Below are 15,672 nucleotides of genomic sequence, written 5' to 3'. Positions count from 1 at the left end.
TCCCTCGAGTACGTGTGGAGCGGGCGGCGATGGACAACACGCGGCACTGCTCTCGCCCAATCATAACCATGAAGTTAAGCGTTCTGGCGCGATGGCAGAGGTAGGATGGGTGACCTCCCTGGGAAGACCTCGTGTCGCGACCGTTTACGTAAATTATGGATAAAACAGTCGAAATAATTGTTTTTAATGAGTTAACCGTCTCCGGTGTAATCTGCGTCATACCCTTCCGCACAGAACCGGCTCACGACAACAAAAATCGATAAATGTTCCCAGAAAATAGAAAAAAAAATAAGAAGAAGGAAATAACGAATGTAAAGCTATTATAATTCTTGGGATACGATAAAATGGAACCAGAATCGAATTTCGAACTTCCTAAGCGGATTTCTCGAGGAAACGAAAGCTTAAAAGAAGCGGTAAATCGCAAATTAGAGGGTCTTAGAGAAGGAATTCGGCTAAAATCTCGTCAGCTCATTGCGTAGTAATGAGTCTCGTCCGTTTGCCCGTTTACAATCGAATTAGCCTAGAATTTTGTCCAAATCCGGCAGTGCCCGAGCTACTTTCATTTCACATGTCTTATCTGGTCCTGATCGAGATTCAGATTATTTGAGCCGAAACTCGTCTGTCAACAAGTAATCAGAAATAGAAAAACACGAAAAGGGGTGCAACACGAGGACTTCCCAGGGGGTCACCCATCCTAGTACTGCTCTCGCCCAAGCACGCTTAACTTCGGAGTTTTGATGGGATCCGGTGCATTAGTGCTGGTATGATCGCACCAGACATTGAGTGGGATGTTTATTCTTATATCCCTCGAGTACGTGTGGAGCGGGCGGCGATGGACAACACGCGGCACTGCTCTCGCCCAATCATAACCATGAAGTTAAGCGTTCTGGCGCGATGGCAGAGGTAGGATGGGTGACCTCCCTGGGAAGACCTCGTGTCGCGACCGTTTACGTAAATTATGGATAAAACAGTCGAAATAATTATTTTAATGAGTTAACCGTCTCCGGTGTAATCTGCGTCATACCCTTCCGCACAGAACCGGCTCACGACAACAAAAATCGATAAATGTTCCCAGAAAATAGAAAAAAAATAAGAAGAAGGAAATAACGAATGTAAAGCTATTATTATTCTTGGGATACGATAAAATGGAACCAGAATCGAATTTCGAACTTCCTAAGCGGATTTCTCGAGGAAACGAAAGCTTAACAGAAGCGGTAAATCGCAAATTAGAGGGTCTTAGAGAAGGAATTCGGCTAAAATCTCGTCAGCTCATTGCGTAGTAATGAGTCTCGTCCGTTTGCCCGTTTACAATCAAATTAGCCTAGAATTTTGTCCAAATCCGGCAGTGCCCGAGCTACTTTCATTTCACATGTCTTATCTGGTCACGATCGAGATTCAGATGATTTGAGCCGAAACTCGTCTGTCAACAAGTAATCAGAAATAGAAAAACACGAAAAAGGGAGCAACACGAGGACTTTCCAGGGGGTCACCCATCCTAGTACTGCTCTCGCCCAAGCACGCTTAACTTCGGAGTTCTGATGGGATCCGGTGCATTAGTGCAGGTATGATCGCACCCGACATTGAGTGGGATGTTATTCTTATATCCCTCGAGTACGTGTGGAGCGGGCGGCGATGGACAACACGCGGCACTGCTCTCGCCCAATCAAAACCATGAAGCTAAGCGTTCTAGCGTGATGGCATAGCTAGGATGGGTGACCTCCCTGGGAAGACCTCGTGTCGCGACCGTTTACGTAAATTATAGATAAAACAGTCGAAATAATTGTTTTTAATGAGTTGACCGTCTCCAGAGTAATCTGCGTCATACCCTTCCGCACAGAACCGGCTCACGACAACAAAAATCGATAAATGTTGGCAGAAAATAAAAAAAAATAAGAAGAAGGAAATAACGAATGTAAAGCTATTATTATTCTTAGGATACGATAAAATGGAACCAGAATCGAATTTCGAACTTCCTAAGAGGATTTTTCGAGGAAACAAAAGCTTAACAGAAGCGGTAAATCGCAAATTAGAGGGTCTTAGAGAAGGAATTCGGCTAAAATCTCGTTATCTCATTGCGTAGTAATGAGTCTCGTCCGTTTGCCCGTTTACAATCAAATTAGCCTACAATTTTGTCCGAATCCGGCAGTGCCCGAGCTACTTTCATTTCACTTGTCTTGTCTGGTCCCGATCGAGATTCAGATGATTTGAGCCGAAAATCGTCTGTCAACAAGTAATCACAAATAGAAAAACACGAAAAAGGGTGCAACACGAGGACTTCCCAAGGGGTCACCCATCCTAGTACTGCTCTCGCCCAAGCACGCATAACTTCGGAGTTCTGATGGGATCCGGTGCATTAGTGCTGGTATGATCGCACCCGACATTGAGTGGGATGTTTATTCTTATATCTCTCGAGTACGTGTGGAGCGGGCGGCGATGGACAACAGGCGGCACTGCTCTCGCCCAATAATAACCATGAAGTTAAGCGTTCTGGCGCGATGGCAGAGCTAGGATGGGTGACCTCCCTGGGAAGACCTCGTGTCGCGACCGTTTACGTAAATTATGGATAAAACAGTCGAAATAATTGTTTTTAATGAGTTAACCGTCTTCGGTGTAATCTACATCATACCCTTCCGCACAGAACCGGCTCACGACAACAAAAATCGATAAATGTTCCCAGAAAATAGAAAAAAAAATAAGAAGAAGAAAAATAACGAATGTAAAGCTATTATTATGCCTGGGATACGATAAAATGGAACCGGAATCGAATTTCGAACTTCCTAAGCGGATTTCTCGAGGAAACGAAAGCTTAACAGAAGCGGTAAATCGCAAATTAGAGGGTCTTAGAGAAGGAATTCGGCTAAAATCTCGTCAGCTCATTGCGTAGTAATGAGTCTCGTCCGTTTGCCCGTTTACAATCAAATTAGCCTAGAATTTTGTCCAAATCCGGCAGTGCCCGAGCTACTTTCATTTCACATGTCTTATCTGGTCCCGATCGAGATTCAGATGATTTGAGCCGAAACTCGTCTGTCAACAAGTAATCAAAATAGAAAAACACGAAAAGGGTGCAACACGAGGACTTCCCAGGGGGTCACCCATCCTAGTACTGCTCTCGCCCAAGCACGCTTAACTTCGGAGTTCTGATGGGATCCGGTGCATTAGTGCTGGTATGATCGCACCCGACATTGAGTGGGATGTTTATTCTTATATCCCTCGAGTACGTGTGGAGCGGGCGGCGATGGACAACACGCGGCACTGCTCTCGCCCAATCATAACCATGAAGTTAAGCGTTCTGGCGCGATGGCAGAGCTAGGATGGGTGACCTCCCTGGGAAGACCTCGTGTCGCGACCGTTTACGTAAATTATGGATAAAACAGTCGAAATAATTGTTTTTAATGAGTTAACCGTCTCCGGTGTAATCTGCATCATACCCTTCCGCACAGAACCGGCTCACGACAACAAAAATCGATAAATGTTCCCAGAAAATAGAAAAAAAATAAGAAGAAGGAAATAACGAATGTAAAGCCATTATAATTCTTGGGATACGATAAAATGGAACCAGAATCGAATTTCGAACTTCCTAAGCGGATTTCTCGAGGAAACGAAAGCTTAAAAGAAGCGGTAAATCGCAAATTAGAGGGTCTTAGAGAAGGAATTCGGCTAAAATCTCGTCAGCTCATTGCGTAGTAATGAGTCTCGTCCGTTTGCCCGTTTACAATCAAATTAGCCTAGAATTTTGTCCAAATCCGGCAGTGCCCGAGCTACTTTCATTTCACATGTCTTATCTGGTCCCGATCGAGATTCAGATTATTTGAGCCGAAACTCGTCTGTCAACAAGTAATCAGAAATAGAAAAACACGAAAAGGGGTGCAACACGAGGACTTCCCAGGGGGTCACCCATCCTAGTACTGCTCTCGCCCAAGCACGCTTAACTTCGGAGTTCTGATGGGATCCGGTGCATTAGTGCTGGTATGATCGCACCAGACATTGAGTGGGATGTTTATTCTTATATCCCTCGAGTACGTGTGGAGCGGGCGGCGATGGACAACACGCGGCACTGCTCTCGCCCAATCATAACCATGAAGTTAAGCGTTCTGGCGCGATGGCAGAGGTAGGATGGGTGACCTCCCTGGGAAGACCTCGTGTCGCGACCGTTTACGTAAATTATGGATAAAACAGTCGAAATAATTGTTTTTAATGAGTTAACCGTCTCCGGAGTAATCTGCGTCATACCCTTCCGCACAGAACCGGCTCACGACAACAAAAATCGATAAATGTTCCCAGAAAATAGAAAAAAAAATAAGAAGAAGGAAATAACGAATGTAAAGCAATTATTATGCCTGGGATACGATAAAATGGAACCGGAATCGAATTTCGAACTTCCTAAGCGGATTTCTCGAGAAAACGAAAGCTTAACAGAAGCGGTAAATCGCAAATTAGAGGGTCTTAGAGAAGGAATTCGGCTAAAATCTCGTCAGCTCATTGCGTAGTAATGAGTCTCGTCCGTTTGCCCGTTTACAATCAAATTAGCCTAGAATTTTGTCCAAATCCGGCAGTGCCCGAGCTACTTTCATTTCACATGTCTTATCTGGTCCCGATCGAGATTCAGATTATTTGAGCCGAAACTCGTCTGTCAACAAGTAATCAGAAATAGAAAAACACGAAAAGGGGTGCAACACGAGGACTTCCCAGGGGGTCACCCATCCTAGTACTGCTCTCGCCCAAGCACGCTTAACTTCGGAGTTCTGATGGGATCCGGTGCATTAGTGCTGGTATGATCGCACCCGACATTGAGTGGGATGTTTATTCTTATATCCCTCGAGTACGTGTGGAGCGGGCGGCGATGGACAACACGCGGCACTGCTCTCGCCCAATCATAACCATGAAGTTAAGCGTTCTAGGCGCGATGGCAGAGCTAGGATGGGTGACCTCACTGGGAAGACCTCGTGTCGCGACCGTTTACGTAAATTATGGATAAAACAGTCGAAATAATTGTTTTTAATGAGTTAACCGTCTCCGGAGTAATCTGCGTCATACCCTTCCGCACAGAACCGGCTCACGACAACAAAAATCGATAAATGTTCCCAGAAAATAGAAAAAAAATAAGAAGAAGGAAATAACGAATGTAAAGCTATTATTATTCTTGGGATACGATAAAATGGAACCAGAATCGAATTTCGAACTTCCTAAGCGGATTTCTCGAGGAAACGAAAGCTTAACAGAAGCGGTAAATCGCAAATTAGAGGGTCTTAGAGAAGGAATTCGGCTAAAATCTCGTCAGCTCATTGCGTAGTAATGAGTCTCGTCCGTTTGCCCGTTTACAATCAAATTAGCCTACAATTTTGTCCAAATCCGGCAGTGCCCGAGCTACTTTCATTTCACATGTCTTATCTGGTCCCGATCGAGATTCAGATGATTTGAGCCGAAACTCGTCTGTCAACAAGTAATCAAAATAGAAAAACACGAAAAAGGGGTGCAACACGAGGACTTCCCAGGGGGTCACTAGTACTGCTCTCGCCCAAGCACGCTTAACTTCGGAGTTCTGATGGGATCCGGTGCATTAGTGCTGGTATGATCGCACCCGACATTCAGTGGGATGTTTATTCTTATATCCCTCGAGTACGTGTGGAGCGGGCGGCGATGGACAACACGCGGCACTAGCTCTCGCCCAATCATAACCATGAAGTTAAGCGTTCTGGCGCGATGGCAGAGGTAGGATGGGTGACCTCCCTGGGAAGACCTCGTGTCGCGACCGTTTACGTAAATTATGGATAAAACAGTCGAAATAATTGTTTTTAATGAGTTAATCGTCTCCGGAGTAATCTGCGTCATACCCTTCCGCACAGAACCGGCTCACGACAACAAAAATCGATAAATGTTCCCAGAAAATAGAAAAAAAAATAAGAAGAAGAAAGTAGGGAATGTAAAGCTATTATTATGCCTGGGATACGATAAAATGGAACCGGAATCGAATTTCGAACTTCCTAAGCGGATTTCTCGAGGAAACGAAAGCTTAACAGAAGCGATAAATCGCAAATTAGAGGGTCTTAGAGAAGGAATTCGGCTAAAATCTCGTCAGCTCATTGCGTAGTAATGAGTCTCGTCCGTTTGCCCGTTTACAATCAAATTAGCCTAGAATTTTGTCCAAATCCGGCAGTGCCCGAGCTACTTTCATTTCACATGTCTTATCTGGTCCCGATCGAGATTCAGATTATTTGAGCCGAAACTCGTCTGTCAACAAGTAATCAGAAATAGAAAAACACGAAAAGGGTGCAACACGAGGACTTCCCAGGGGGTCACCCATCCTAGTACTGCTCTCGCCCAAGCACGCTTAACTTCGGAGTTCTGATGGGATCCGGTGCATTAGTGCTGGTATGATCGCACCCGACATTGAGTGGGATGTTTATTCTTATATCCCTCGAGTACGTGTGGAGCGGGCGGCGATGGACAACACGCGGCACTGCTCTCGCCCAATCATAACCATGAAGTTAAGCGTTCTGGCGCGATGGCATAGCTAGGATGGGTGACCTCCCTGGGAAGACCTCGTGTCGCGACCGTTTACGTAAATTATGGATAAAACAGTCGAAATAATTGTTTTTAATGAGTTAACCGTCTCCGGAGTAATCTGCGTCATACCCTTCCGCACAGAACCGGCTCACGACAACAAAAATCGATAAATGTTCCCAGAAAATAGAAAAAAAATAAGAAGAAGGAAATAACGAATGTAAAGCTATTATTATGCCTCGGATACGATAAAATGGAACCGGAATCGAATTTCGAACTTCCTAAGCGGATTTCTCGAGGAAACGAAAGCTTAACAGAAGCGGTAAATCGCAAATTAGAGGGTCTTAGAGAAGGAATTCGGCTAAAATCTCGTCAGCTCATTGCGTAGTAATGAGTCTCGTCCGTTTGCCCGTTTACAATCAAATTAGCCTAGAATTTTGTCCAAATCCGGCAGTGCCCGAGCTACTTTCATTTCACATGTCTTATCTGGTCCCGATCGAGATTCAGATTATTTGAGCCGAAACTCGTCTGTCAACAAGTAATCAGAAATAGAAAAACACGAAAAGGGGTGCAACACGAGGACTTCCCAGGGGGTCACCCATCCTAGTACTGCGCTTTCGCCCAAGCACGCTTAACTTCGGAGTTCTGATGGGATCCGGTGCATTAGTGCTGGTATGATCGCACCCGACATTGAGTGGGATGTTTATTCTTATATCCCTCGAGTACGTGTGGAGCGGGCGGCGATGGACAACACGCGGCACTGCTCCGCCCAATCAAAACCATGAAGCTAAGCGTTCTAGCGCGATGGCATAGCTAGGATGGGTGACCTCCCTGGGAAGACCTCGTGTCGCGACCGTTTACGTAAATTATAGATAAAACAGTCGAAATAATTGTTTTTAATGAGTTGACCGTCTCCGGTGTAATCTGCGTCATACCCTTCCGCACAAAACCGGCTCACGACAACAAAAATCGATAAATGTTCCCAGAAAATAGAAAAAAAAATAAGAAGAAGGAAATAACAAATGTAAAGCAATTATTATGTTTGGGATACGATAAAATGGAACCAGAATCAAATTTCGAACTTCCTAAGCGGATTTCTCTAGGAAATGAAAGCTTAACAAAAGCGGTAAATCGAAAATTAGAGGGTCTTAGAGAAAGAATTCGGCTAAAATCTCGTCAGCTCATTGCGTAGTAATGAGTCTCGTCCGTTTGCCCGTTTACAATCAAATTAGCCTAGAATTTTGTCCAAATCCGGCAGTGCCCGAGCTACTTTCATTTCACATGTCTTATCTGGTCCCGACCGAGATTCAGATTATTTGAGCCGAAACTCGTCTGTCAACAAGTAATCAGAAATAGAAAAACACGAAAAGGGGTGCAACACGAGGACTTCCCAGGGGGTCACCCATCCTAGTACTGCTCTTCGCCCAAGCACGCTTAACTTCGGAGTTCTGATGGGATCCGGTGCATTAGTGCTGGTATGATCGCACCCGACATTGAGTGGGATGTTTATTCTTATATCCCTCGAGTACGTGTGGAGCGGGCGGCGATGGACAACACGCGGCACTGCTCTCGCCCAATCATAACCATGAAGTTAAGCGTTCTAGGCGCGATGGCAGAGCTAGGATGGGTGACCTCCCTGGGAAGACCTCGTGTCGCGACCGTTTACGTAAATTATGGATAAAACAGTCGAAATAATTGTTTTTAATGAGTTAACCGTCTCCGGATGTAATCTGCGTCATACCCTTCCGCACAGAACCGGCTCACGACAACAAAAATCGATAAATGTTCCCAGAAAATAGAAAAAAAATAAGAAGAAGGAAATAACGAATGTAAAGCTATTATATGCTTGGGATACGATAAAATGGAACCAGAATCGAATTTCGAACTTCCTAAGCGGATTTCTCGAGGAAACGAAAGCTTAACAGAAGCGGTAAATCGCAAATTAGAGGGTCTTAGAGAAGGAATTCGGCTAAAATCTCGTCAGCTCATTGCGTAGTAATGAGTCTCGTCCGTTTGCCCGTTTACAATCAAATTAGCCTAGAATTTTGTCCAAATCCGGCAGTGCCCGAGCTACTTTCATTTCACATGTCTTATCTGGTCCCGATCGAGATTCAGATTATTTGAGCCGAAACTCGTCTGTCAACAAGTAATCAGAAATAGAAAAACACGAAAAGGGGTGCAACACGAGGACTTCCCAGGGGGTCACCCATCCTAGTACTGCTCTCGCCCAAGCACGCTTAACTTCGGAGTTTTGATGGGATCCGGTGCATTAGTGCTGGTATGATCGCACCAGACATTGAGTGGGATGTTTATTCTTATATCCCTCGAGTACGTGTGGAGCGGGCGGCGATGGACAACACGCGGCACTGCTCTCGCCCAATCATAACCATGAAGTTAAGCGTTCTGGCGCGATGGCAGAGGTAGGATGGGTGACCTCCCTGGGAAGACCTCGTGTCGCGACCGTTTACGTAAATTATGGATAAAACAGTCGAAATAATTATTTTAATGAGTTAACCGTCTCCGGTGTAATCTGCGTCATACCCTTCCGCACAAAACCGGCTCACGACAACAAAAATCGATAAATGTTCCCAGAAAATAGAAAAAAAAATAAGAAGAAGGAAATAACGAATGTAAAGCTATTATTATTCTTGGGATACGATATAATGGAACCAGAATCGAATTTCGAACTTCCTAAACGGATTTCTCGAGGAAACGAAAGCTTAACAGAAGCGGTAAATCGCAAATTAGAGGGTCTTAGAGAAGGAATTCGGCTAAAATCTCGTCAGCTCATTGCATAGTAATGAGTCTCGTCCGTTTGCCCGTTTACAATCAAATTAGCCTAGAATTTTGTCCAAATCCGGCAGTGCCCGAGCTACTTTCATTTCACATGTCTTATCTGGTCCCGATCGAGATTCAGATGATTTGAGCCGAAACTCGTCTGTCAACAAGTAATCAGAAATAGAAAAACACGAAAAGGGGAGCAACACGAGGACTTCCCAGGGGGTCACCCATCCTAGTACTGCTCTCGCCCAAGCACGCTTAACTTCGGAGTTCTGATGGGATCCGGTGCATTAGTGCAGGTATGATCGCACCCGACATTGAGTGGGATGTTATTCTTATATCCCTCGAGTACGTGTGGAGCGGGCGGCGATGGACAACACGCGGCACTGCTCTCGCCCAATCAAAACCATGAAGCTAAGCGTTCTAGCGCGATGGCATAGCTAGGATGGGTGACCTCCCTGGGAAGACCTCGTGTCGCGACCGTTTACGTAAATTATAGATAAAACAGTCGAAATAATTGTTTTTAATGAGTTGACCGTCTCCAGAGTAATCTGCGTCATACCCTTCCGCACAGAACCGTCTCACGACAACAAAAATCGATAAATGTTGGCAGAAAATAAAAAAAAATAAGAAGAAGGAAATAACGAATGTAAAGCTATTATTATTCTTAGGATACGATAAAATGAAACCAGAATCGAATTTCGAACTTCCTAAGAGGATTTTTCGAGGAAGCAAAAGCTTAACAGAAGCGGTAAATCGCAAATTAGAGGGTCTTAGAGAAGGAATTCGGCTAAAATCTCGTCATCTCATTGCGTAGTAATGAGTCTCGTCCGTTTGCCCGTTTACAATCAAATTAGCCTACAATTTTGTCCGAATCCGGCAGTGCCCGAGCTACTTTCATTTCACTTGTCTTGTCTGGTCCCGATCGAGATTCAGATGATTTGAGCCGAAAATCGTCTTTCAACAAGTAATCACAAATAGAAAAACACGAAAAAGGGTGCAACACGAGGACTTCCCAGGGGGTCACCCATCCTAGTACTGCTCTCGCCCAAGCACGCATAACTTCGGAGTTCTGAAGGGATCCGGTGCATTAGTGCTGGTATGATCGCACCCGACATTGAGTGGGATGTTTATTCTTATATCTCTCGAGTACGTGTGGAGCGGGCGGCGATGGACAACAGACGGCACTGCTCTCGCCCAATAATAACCATGAAGTTAAGCGTTCTGGCGCGATGGCAGAGCTAGGATGGGTGACCTCCCTGGGAAGACCTCGTGTCGCGACCGTTTACGTAAATTATGGATAAAACAGTCGAATAATTGTTTTTAATGAGTTAATCGTCTCCGGAGTAATCTGCGTCATACCCTTCCGCACAGAACCGGCTCACGACAACAAAAATCGATAAATGTTCCCAGAAAATAGAAAAAAAAATAAGAAGAAGAAAGTAGGGAATGTAAAGCTATTATTATGCCTGGGATACGATAAAATGGAACCGGAATCGAATTTCGAACTTTCTAAACGGATTTCTCGAGGAAACAGAAGCTTAACAGAAGCGGAAAATCGCAAATTAGAGTGTCTTAGAGAAAGAATTCGGCTAAAATCTCGTCAGCTCATTGCGTAGTAATGAGTCTCGTCCGTTTGCCCGTTTACAATCAAATTAGCCTAGAAATTTGTCCAAATCCGGCAGTGCCCGAGCTATTATCATTTCACATGTCTTATTTGGTCCCGATCGAGATTCAGATGATTTGAGCCGAAACTCGTCTGTCAACAAGTAATCAGAAATAGAAAAACACGAAAAAGGGTGCAACACGAGGACTTCCCAGGGGGTCACCCATCCTAGTATTCCTCTCGCCCAAGCACGCTTAACTTAGAAGTTCTGATGGGATCCGGTGCATTAGTGCTTGTATGATCGCACCGGACATTAAGTGGGATGTTTATTCTTATATCCCTCGAGTACGTTTGGAGCGGGCGGCGATGGACAACACGCGGCACTGCTCTCGCCCAATCATAACCATGAAGTTAAGCGTTCTGGCGCGATGGCAGAGCTAGGATGGGTGACCACCCTGGGAAGACCTCGTGTCGCGACCGTTTACTTAAATTATGGATAAAACAGTCGAAATAATTGTTTTTAATGAGTTAACCGTCTCCGGTGTAATCTGCATCATACCCTTCCGCACAGAACCGGCTCACGACAACAAAAATCGATAAATGTTCCCAGAAAATAGAAAAAAAAATAAGAAGAAGGAAATAACGAATGTAAAGCTATTATAACTCTTGGAATACGATAAAATGGAACCAGAATCGAATTTCGAACTTCCTAAGCGGATTTCTCGAGGAAACGAAAGCTTAAAAGAAGCGGTAAATCGCAAATTAGAGGGTCTTAGAGAAGGAATTCGGCTAAAATCTCGTCAGCTCATTGCGTAGTAATGAGTCTCGTCCGTTTGCCCGTTTACAATCAAATTAGCCTAGAATTTTGTCCAAATCCGGCAGTTCCCGAGCTACTTTCATTTCACATGTCTTATCTGGTCCCGATCGAGATTCAGATTATTTGAGCCGAAACTCGTCTGTCAACAAGTAATCAGAAATAGAAAAACACGAAAAGGGGTGCAACACGAGGACTTCCCAGGGGGTCACCCATCCTAGTACTGCTCTCGCCCAAGCACGCTTAACTTCGTAGTTTTGATGGGATCCGGTGCATTAGTGCTGGTATGATCGCACCAGACATTGAGTGGGATGTTTATTTTTATATCCCTCGAGTACGTGTGGAGCGGGCGGCGATGGACAACAAGCGGCATTGCTCTAGCCCAATCATAACCATGAAGTTAAGCGTTCTGGCGCGATGGCAGAGGTAGGATGGGTGACCTCCCTGGGAAGACCTCGTGTCGCGACAGTTTACGTAAATTATGGATAAAACAGTCGAAATAATTATTTTAATGAGTTAACCGTCTCCGGTGTAATCTGCGTCATACCCTTCCGCACAAAACCGACTCACGACAACAAAAATCGATAAATGTACCCAGAAAATAGAAAAAAAAATAAGAAGAAGGAAATAACGAATGTAAAGCTATTATTATTCTTGGGATACGATAAAATGGAACCAGAATCGAATTTCGAAATTCCTAAGCGGATTTCTCGAGGAAACGAAAGCTTAACAGAAGCGATAAATCGCAAATTAGAGGGTCTTAGAGAAGGAATTCGGCTAAAATCTCGTCAGCTCATTGCGTAGTAATGAGTCTCGTCCGTTTGCCCGTTTACAATCAAATTAGCCTAGAATTTTGTCCAAATCCGGCAGTGCCCGAGCTACTTTCATTTCACATGTCTTATCTGGTCCTGATCGAGATTCAGATGATTTGAGCCGAAACTCGTCTGTCAACAAGTAATCAGAAATAGAAAAACACGAAAAGGGATGCAACACGAGGACTTCCCAGGGGGTCACCCATCCTAGTACTACTCTCGCCCAAGCACGCTTAACTTCGGAGTTCTGATGGGATCCGGTGCATTAGTGCAGGTATGATCTCACCCGACATTGAGTGGGATGTTTATTCTTATATCCCTCGAGTACGTGTGGAGCGGGCGGCGATGGACAACACGCGGCACTGCTCTCGCCCAATCATAACCATGAAGCTAAGCGTTCTAGCGCGATGGCATAGCTAGGATGGGTGACCTCCCTGGGAAGATCTCGTGTCGCGACCGTTTACGTAAATAATGGATAAAACAGTCGAAATAATTGTTTTTAATGAGTTAACCGTCTCCGGAGTAATCTGCGTCATACCCTTCCGCACAGAACCGGCTCACGACAACAAAAATCGATAAATGTTCCCAGAAAATAGAAAAAAAAATAAGAAAAAGGAAATAACGAATGTAAAGCTATTATAACTCTTGGAATACGATAAAATGGAACCAGAATCGAATTTCGAACTTCCTAAGCGGATTTCTCGAGGAAACGAAAGCTTAAAAGAAGCGGTAAATCGCAAATTAGAGGGTCTTAGAGAAGGAATTCGGCTAAAATCTCGTCAGCTCATTGCGTAGTAATGAGTCTCGTCCGTTTGCCCGTTTACAATCAAATTAGCCTAGAATTTTGTCCAAATCCGGCAGTTCCCGAGCTACTTTCATTTCACATGTCTTATCTGGTCCCGATCGAGATTCAGATTATTTGAGCCGAAACTCGTCTGTCAACAAGTAATCAGAAATAGAAAAACACGAAAAGGGGTGCAACACGAGGACTTCCCAGGGGGTCACCCATCCTAGTACTGCTCTCGCCCAAGCACGCTTAACTTCGTAGTTTTGATGGGATCCGGTGCATTAGTGCTGGTATGATCGCACCAGACATTGAGTGGGATGTTTATTTTTATATCCCTCGAGTACGTGTGGAGCGGGCGGCGATGGACAACAAGCGGCACTGCTCTCGCCCAATCATAACCATGAAGTTAAGCGTTCTGGCGCGATGGCAGAGGTAGGATGGGTGACCTCCCTGGGAAGACCTCGTGTCGCGACCGTTTACGTAAATTATGGATAAAACAGTCGAAATAATTATTTTAATGAGTTAACCGTCTCCGGTGTAATCTGCGTCATACCCTTCCGCACAAAACCGACTCACGACAACAAAAATCGATAAATGTACCCAGAAAATAGAAAAAAAAATAAGAAGAAGGAAATAACGAATGTAAAGCTATTATTATTCTTGGGATACGATAAAATGGAACCAGAATCGAATTTCGAAATTCCTAAGCGGATTTCTCGAGGAAACGAAAGCTTAACAGAAGCGATAAATCGCAAATTAGAGGGTCTTAAAGAAGGAATTCGGCTAAAATCTCGTCAGCTCATTGCGTAGTAATGAGTCTCGTCCGTTTGCCCGTTTACAATCGAATTAGCCTAGAATTTTGTCCAAATCCGGCAGTGCCCGAGCTACTTTAATTTCACATGTATTATCTGGTCCTGATCGAGATTCAGATGATTTGAGCCGAAACTCGTCTGTCAACAAGTAATCAGAAATAGAAAAACACGAAAAGGGATGCAACACGAGGACTTCCCAGGGGGTCACCCATCCTAGTACTACTCTCGCCCAAGCACGCTTAACTTCGGAGTTCTGATGGGATCCGGTGCATTAGTGCAGGTATGATCTCACCCGACATTGAGTGGGATGTTTATTCTTATATCCCTCGAGTACGTGTGGAGCGGGCGGCGATGGACAACACGCGGCACTGCTCTCGCCCAATCATAACCATGAAGCTAAGCGTTCTAGCGCGATGGCATAGCTAGGATGGGTGACCTCCCTGGGAAGATCTCGTGTCGCGACCGTTTACGTAAATATGGATAAAACAGTCGAAATAATTGTTTTTAATGAGTTGACCGTCTCCAGAGTAATCTGCGTCATACCCTTCCGCACAGAACCGGCTCATGACAACAAAAATCGATAAATGTTGGCAGAAAATAAAAAAAATAAGAAGAAGGAAATAACGAATGTAAAGCTATTATTATTCTTAGGATACGATAAAATGGAACCAGAATCGAGTTTCGAACTTCCTAAGAGGATTTTTCGAGGAAACAAAAGCTTAACAGAAGCGGTAAATCGCAAATTAGAGGGTCTTAGAGAAGGAATTCGGCTAATATCTCGTCATCTCATTGCATAGTAATGAGTCTCGTCCGTTTGCCCGTTTACAATCAAATTAGCCTACAATTTTGTCCAAATCCGGCAGTGCCCGAGCTACTTTCATTTCACTTGTCTTGTCTGGTCCCGATCGAGATTCAGATGATTTGAGCCGAAAATCATCTTTCAACAAGTAATCACAAATACAAAAACACGAAAAAGGGTGCAACACGAGGACTTCCCAGGGGGTCACCCATCCTAGTACTGCTCTCGCCCAAGCACGCATAACTTCGGAGTTCTGAAGGGATCCGGGTGCATTAGTGCGGGGAGATCGCACCCGACAGTGAGTGGGATGTTTTATTCTTTATATCTCTCGAAACAACGTTTGGAGCGGGCGGCGATGGACAACAGGCGGCACTGCTCTCAAGCCCAATATAACCATGAAGTTAAGCGTTCTGGCGCGATGGCAGAGCTAGGATGGTGACCTCCCTGGGAAGACCTCGTGTCGCGACCGTTTACGTAAATTTGGATAAAACAGTCGAATAAATTGTTTTAATGAGTTGATCGTCTCCGGAGTAATCTGCGTCATACCCTTCCGCCAGAACCGCTCACGACAACAAAAATCGATAAATTGTCCTAGAAAATAAAAAAAAAATAAGAGAAGAAAGTAGGGAATGTAAAGCTATTATTATGCCTGGGATACGATAAAATGGAACCGAATCGAATTTCGAACTTTCTAAAACGGATTTCTCGATGAAACAGAAGCTTAACAGAAGCGAAAAATCTCAAATTAGAGTGTCTTAGA

At 44.5% G+C, this 15,672-nt stretch overlaps 18 non-coding genes and 1 pseudogene across 18 annotated transcripts; all 19 read right to left on the bottom strand.

Annotated features, from left to right (window-relative positions):
• Positions 1-656: 656 nt before the first annotated feature.
• Positions 657-775, bottom strand: LOC142513416 (5S ribosomal RNA). Its single transcript, XR_012809364.1, has one exon. It is a non-coding gene; the product is annotated as a 5S ribosomal RNA (ribosomal RNA).
• A 682-nt stretch (positions 776-1,457) lies between these two features.
• On the bottom strand, positions 1,458-1,576 carry LOC142513625 (5S ribosomal RNA). Its single transcript, XR_012809562.1, has one exon. It is a non-coding gene; the product is annotated as a 5S ribosomal RNA (ribosomal RNA).
• Positions 1,577-2,257: 681 nt separating this feature from the next.
• On the bottom strand, positions 2,258-2,376 carry LOC142513065 (5S ribosomal RNA). Its single transcript, XR_012809031.1, has one exon. It is a non-coding gene; the product is annotated as a 5S ribosomal RNA (ribosomal RNA).
• A 683-nt stretch (positions 2,377-3,059) lies between these two features.
• LOC142514134 (5S ribosomal RNA) lies at positions 3,060-3,178 on the bottom strand. Its single transcript, XR_012810043.1, has one exon. It is a non-coding gene; the product is annotated as a 5S ribosomal RNA (ribosomal RNA).
• Positions 3,179-3,861: 683 nt separating this feature from the next.
• LOC142507565 (5S ribosomal RNA) lies at positions 3,862-3,980 on the bottom strand. Its single transcript, XR_012805819.1, has one exon. It is a non-coding gene; the product is annotated as a 5S ribosomal RNA (ribosomal RNA).
• Positions 3,981-4,664: 684 nt separating this feature from the next.
• LOC142516589 (5S ribosomal RNA) lies at positions 4,665-4,783 on the bottom strand. Its single transcript, XR_012812376.1, has one exon. It is a non-coding gene; the product is annotated as a 5S ribosomal RNA (ribosomal RNA).
• A 684-nt stretch (positions 4,784-5,467) lies between these two features.
• Positions 5,468-5,580, bottom strand: LOC142508206 (5S ribosomal RNA; annotated as a pseudogene).
• Positions 5,581-6,264: 684 nt separating this feature from the next.
• Positions 6,265-6,383, bottom strand: LOC142514123 (5S ribosomal RNA). The gene has a single exon (XR_012810032.1). It is a non-coding gene; the product is annotated as a 5S ribosomal RNA (ribosomal RNA).
• Positions 6,384-7,066: 683 nt separating this feature from the next.
• LOC142514371 (5S ribosomal RNA) lies at positions 7,067-7,187 on the bottom strand. The gene has a single exon (XR_012810266.1). It is a non-coding gene; the product is annotated as a 5S ribosomal RNA (ribosomal RNA).
• A 683-nt stretch (positions 7,188-7,870) lies between these two features.
• LOC142513132 (5S ribosomal RNA) lies at positions 7,871-7,990 on the bottom strand. The gene has a single exon (XR_012809093.1). It is a non-coding gene; the product is annotated as a 5S ribosomal RNA (ribosomal RNA).
• A 684-nt stretch (positions 7,991-8,674) lies between these two features.
• Positions 8,675-8,793, bottom strand: LOC142513415 (5S ribosomal RNA). The gene has a single exon (XR_012809363.1). It is a non-coding gene; the product is annotated as a 5S ribosomal RNA (ribosomal RNA).
• Positions 8,794-9,476: 683 nt separating this feature from the next.
• LOC142509134 (5S ribosomal RNA) lies at positions 9,477-9,595 on the bottom strand. Its single transcript, XR_012807321.1, has one exon. It is a non-coding gene; the product is annotated as a 5S ribosomal RNA (ribosomal RNA).
• Positions 9,596-10,276: 681 nt separating this feature from the next.
• On the bottom strand, positions 10,277-10,395 carry LOC142513650 (5S ribosomal RNA). Its single transcript, XR_012809586.1, has one exon. It is a non-coding gene; the product is annotated as a 5S ribosomal RNA (ribosomal RNA).
• A 683-nt stretch (positions 10,396-11,078) lies between these two features.
• On the bottom strand, positions 11,079-11,197 carry LOC142508886 (5S ribosomal RNA). The gene has a single exon (XR_012807085.1). It is a non-coding gene; the product is annotated as a 5S ribosomal RNA (ribosomal RNA).
• A 684-nt stretch (positions 11,198-11,881) lies between these two features.
• LOC142515897 (5S ribosomal RNA) lies at positions 11,882-12,000 on the bottom strand. The gene has a single exon (XR_012811716.1). It is a non-coding gene; the product is annotated as a 5S ribosomal RNA (ribosomal RNA).
• A 683-nt stretch (positions 12,001-12,683) lies between these two features.
• On the bottom strand, positions 12,684-12,802 carry LOC142512818 (5S ribosomal RNA). Its single transcript, XR_012808879.1, has one exon. It is a non-coding gene; the product is annotated as a 5S ribosomal RNA (ribosomal RNA).
• A 684-nt stretch (positions 12,803-13,486) lies between these two features.
• LOC142515896 (5S ribosomal RNA) lies at positions 13,487-13,605 on the bottom strand. The gene has a single exon (XR_012811715.1). It is a non-coding gene; the product is annotated as a 5S ribosomal RNA (ribosomal RNA).
• A 683-nt stretch (positions 13,606-14,288) lies between these two features.
• On the bottom strand, positions 14,289-14,407 carry LOC142512807 (5S ribosomal RNA). Its single transcript, XR_012808878.1, has one exon. It is a non-coding gene; the product is annotated as a 5S ribosomal RNA (ribosomal RNA).
• Positions 14,408-15,087: 680 nt separating this feature from the next.
• LOC142510188 (5S ribosomal RNA) lies at positions 15,088-15,206 on the bottom strand. The gene has a single exon (XR_012808314.1). It is a non-coding gene; the product is annotated as a 5S ribosomal RNA (ribosomal RNA).
• Positions 15,207-15,672: the final 466 nt, after the last annotated feature.

Source organism: Primulina tabacum, chromosome 10, assembly GCF_025594145.1.
Source record: "Primulina tabacum isolate GXHZ01 chromosome 10, ASM2559414v2, whole genome shotgun sequence".
In the NCBI taxonomy this organism is placed as follows: domain Eukaryota; kingdom Viridiplantae; phylum Streptophyta; class Magnoliopsida; order Lamiales; family Gesneriaceae; genus Primulina; species Primulina tabacum.
The sequence above is the reverse complement of the archived record's forward strand: the minus strand, read 5'-3'. Positions and strand labels throughout refer to the sequence as shown.